This window comes from Schistocerca serialis, chromosome 3 (assembly GCF_023864345.2).
Source record: "Schistocerca serialis cubense isolate TAMUIC-IGC-003099 chromosome 3, iqSchSeri2.2, whole genome shotgun sequence".
NCBI lineage: Eukaryota > Metazoa > Arthropoda > Insecta > Orthoptera > Acrididae > Schistocerca > Schistocerca serialis.
Genome location: NC_064640.1, coordinates 507,243,384 through 507,248,006, shown reverse-complemented (window position 1 = coordinate 507,248,006; position 4,623 = coordinate 507,243,384).

Genomic DNA, 4,623 nt, shown 5'->3' with positions numbered 1-4,623 from the left:
GTGTCGTTTTCTACGCCGATGAGGACAATGGAATTCTTGGCACCTCATATCCAACATGGTAGCCAGTCTGTTGTAGTAGGGCCGCCTGTTAGTTGTAGCCCCCTGACAACACAGAGATCGCTCTGATGATGCGCTGTTAACTCCCCGCATATGCCATGGAGTAGATGGCCACCTCCCAGCAATGGCCATCCTGCCAGGTGGCCCTTGCTGAGGCTGGGTGGCGCCTGTGGGGAGAGCCCCTGGTCGGAGTGGGTGGCATCAGGGCGGATGACTTGCTATAAAGCATAGTACGCCATCTCTTGCTGGTGGTCTGCCGCCAGCAGTCTCAAAGTGGGCAAAGTCTAACTTCAATGCTAAGAAATACGACCTCATATCGTTCCCCTCCCTGGCCACACCATGGAAGGAACGCCAGGATAAGGATGGCATTGAAGCTTATTCGCCCTGGTACCTCTTATGTGCCAGAGTTGATGGGGAATCTTTCATGTCCATGAAGCCTCAGTTTCTTATGGAGCATTTGGAGGACAAGTTTGGGGAGGTGGAGGGCTTGTCCAAAATGCGCTCTGGGTCAGTTTTGATAAAATCAGAATCCTCAGCCCAGTCACAGGCGTTATTCGCTTCTGACAAGTTGGCGGATGTTTGTTACCATCAAACCACATAAGAGCTTAAATATGGTCCAGGGTACTATTTTCCACAGTGACCTTTCTCAGTCTGATGAGCTGCGCGCCAATGCAGAGAGACAAAGTGTTGATTTTGCCCCTGCATTTATTAGGGTCAGAGGGATAATCAGGTTGCCACCAGTGTCTTCATTTTGGCCTTAGCGGGTGACATATTTTCCCAGAAGGTCAAGGTGGTAGTCTATTGCTGTGACGCAAAGCCCTATATCCCTCCCCCGATGGGGTGCTGGAAGTTGGGCTATATGTCTTCCCACTATACTTCCAGCATCACATGTCTAGATTGTGGACATCCATCACATCCCAATACTCCATGTGCCCTGCCTCCTATCTGTTTAAACTGTGGAGAGCATCACTAACCTTGCTCGCCAGACCGCAGAATTTTACAGAAAGAGAGGAAAATTACGGAATGTGACGCTGGACTGACTGACCTACACTGAGTTTAAGAGGAAATTTGAGAGCCTACATCCTGCGGCTATGACCACCTCTTATGCCACTGCCATGCGAACCCCATCAGTTAATCGCATTCCTGTCGCCTCTCAGAACTAGAAGACTACACCTGCCTCCTTGACGGTGGGGGTACTTCCCTCCCTGATGCTCCCACACAACCTACTTCGGAAGCAACCCTCCCCCCTCCCAGACACCAAACCATCAAGAATCTCAATTCTCACTTCTGAGCCAGGGAAGTGCAAGCCGTCTTTGGCTCCTCTCAGTAGGAAGGGGTCCCTTGGGTCACCCCCTTCCCAGGTTTTGTGCTAGTGGAAAAGACATCAGCCAGTGGTTGAAAAGCTCAAAAGCAGCTGGTTGTAGGGATTCACGCTCATCCTCAGTCCCGGAGACAGACAATGAAGTCCTCCCAGCTAAGGAAACCCACGGAGCAGCAAGAGAAATACAAAAAGACCCCTAAGACCAAGGAAATTGCGGTGGCACCCACACCACTACTACCTGCAAGCTCTGCGTCTGAGGATGGGGTGGAGATTCTGGCGTCTGCTGAGGACCTAGATCTCGCCAGACCCTCACACACATTGGATACAGACTGCTCAGGCAAAAAGTCGGTGGCAGCAGGTGACCCTGAGGTGTAAACTGCCCCCATTGAAGATTTCCATGCCTTCCCAGTCTAACGATGACATCATCCTCCAGTGGAATTGAGGTGACTTTTTTCACTACCTGGCTGAGCTATGGCAACTTTTCAGCTTTACACATGCTACTTGCATTTCCCTCCAGGAAACGTGGTTCTCGGCAGTACGGTACCCTGCCCTCACGGCTATGTCATATTACAGGAATCATAGTGACTATAATTGTCAGGTGGAGTTCGCTTTTATGTCCTAAACAGTCTTTAGTGAACCTGTGCCTCTTCAAACCCCTCTCGAAGCTGTGGCTGTCAGAATAGGAACGATGCAGGAAATGTATCTCTTCCTCCAGAAGGTACAGTACTCCTGAACCCCTCTGCTGCACTGATAAACTCCGTAAACCTTTCCTACTTTTCGGAGATTTCAACGCCCATAATCCCTTGTAGGGTGGTACTATGCTTAATGGCAGAGGCCCCCCCAGGGGATCCACAACTCTTTTGTGGATACGTACATAGCGAGCACGGGACCCCGAGCTAATGTGGCCTTCCTTCCTTTCCGGGCTGCATACCTTCCCTTTCCGCATCCTTCCCCATCCCCCATCTTCGCCCCCCCCCCTCACCACTGGCTCTTTCCTTCCCTTTCTCCCCCTCTGGGAGTATGGTTTGTGCCTACGTCCGGAGACGGACGCTTGTAAATGTATCGCATTCTTCGCCTTCCTTGCTTGTATGTCTTCATCCTTCCTTTGTCCTTCTCTTTTCCTTACCTCTTCTCTTTACCCTTTTCTCCGCTGCGGCGTTTGAGACCTCTCTTCTTTCCTTTCCCTTTCTCTTTCTTCCTCCCTGTGCGTGTCTGAAGGCCGACCCACGCACTTCCATGCGTAGACGGTGACGGGTAACGCGTAATTCCCCGCCCCGGGTAGACAGGTAGGACACGTACGTAGCCCCTGGTAATGGCCAGGCCCAGGGAGGGGTGATTACCCGAGCTGATACCTTCCGAAAGTGCCGATTGGTCCCTCTGTCCGTTTGTTGGGATGTGTGACCTGAGGTGTGAACAATCACCTAAGGCGGGAGTGCCCTCAGAGAGGGCCCCCACAAGGGAGGAACGCACCATCGGAGACGCCGGTAATCATGGGAGATTCTTCAGCAATGGTTTCCTCACCTTCCACTATGTCTGATAACAAACGTAAGTTCACTGAGTCTCAGCCACAGTCAGTTCTTCCATCGTTGCCACAGTTCCTTGTTGTTTCTCGGTCTGACGAAGGTCACGACTTCTCCACGGTCAACCCTTTCATTATTCAGAAAGGTGTCGACGCAATTGCAGGTCCTGTACAGTCTTGTTCCAGATTACGGAATGGCACCCTGTTGTTAGAAACAGTCAGTGCCCACCAAGCACAAAAATTGCTGTGTACCTCACTACTACACACCTTCCCTGTCCGGGTGGAACCGCACCGTACTTTAAATTCCTCGCGCGGAGTCGTTTATACACGCTCCCTCGATGGATTGTCTGATGAAATTCAGCACTACCTGTCTGACTAGGGCGTAACGGCCGTTCATAGGGCTATGAAAAGGGTTGACACGAACATCTCCCAGTAAGACCGTTTGTGTTAATTTTTGGCGGCGTAAGGAGTTTCTTCCGCCCTCCTTACATCTAGGTCCTGTCAACCTTCCGTTTTCAGACGTCGCTAAATTCCTGGGTTTGAAGAAAACTGTGCTGGTCCTCCCACGTTTCCTATCTTTTGGCTCGCTGTCTGCGATCCCTCAACACCCTCCGTGTCCTGAATGGTACCTCCTGGGGAGCGAACCGAGTGGTCCTTCTCCGCCTCTATCGCGCCTTAGTGCGCTCGAAATTGGACTATGGAAGCATAGTCTACACCTCTGCTCGGCCGTCTATTCTTCGGCGTCTCGACTCTATCCACCACCGTGGATTACGTTTAGTGTCTGGAGCTTTTTACACCAACCCTGTGGAAAGCCTTTATGCTGAGACTGCTGAACCTCCGCTGTCCAATCGGCGAGCAGTCCTTCTGAGTCGTTATGCTAGCCATCTGTCTTTCATGCCTGCTAATCCAGCCCATGAAATTTTTTTCGACGCCTCCTTTGATGTAGGGTATGCAGGCCGCCCCTCCTCCCTACTACCACCGGGAGTCCGCTTCCGTCAACTGCTCCATTCTCTTTCCTTTCGCTTTCCTAAAACCTTCTTGACAACTTGGGGTACAGCACCGCCTTGGCTCCGTCCCTGGACCTGCCCGCTCTGTGACCTTTGTCAGTTTCCCAAGGATGGTACCCCTTCACTTGTTTATCGTCGGGCATTTGCTGCTCTATGTGCACAAATGACGGACGCCACATTTACACCGACGGCTCGAAAACATCGTTAGGTGTAGGGAGTGCCTATATTGTTGGCGACACCCCAAATCACTTTAGGCTTCCTGACCAGTGTTCGGTTTATACTGTGGAGCTTTACGCTGTTTTCCAGGCTGTCCACTACATCCGCCGCCATCGACGGATACAGTACGTTATCTGCTCAGATTCTCTCAGCTCTCTCCTCAGTCTCCAAGCTCTTTATCCTGTGCACCCTCTGGTCCACCGGATTCAGGACTGTCTGTGCTTGCTCCACCTGGGGGGCGTCTCTGTGGCGTTCCCCTGGCTCCCAGGACACGTTGGTATCTGTGGAAATGAGGCGGCCGATACAGCGGCCAAGGCTGCAGTCTCTCTTCTTCAGCCAGCTATTCGCATGATTCCCTTCACCGATCTACGGAGTGTTTTGTCGTTGTGTTGCTCTTTTATGGCACGCACATTGGTCGACACTTCCCCATAATAAATTGCGGGACGTGAAAGCTCTTCCCTGTGCTTGGACCTCTTCCTCCCGAACGCGTCGTCGGGAGGAAG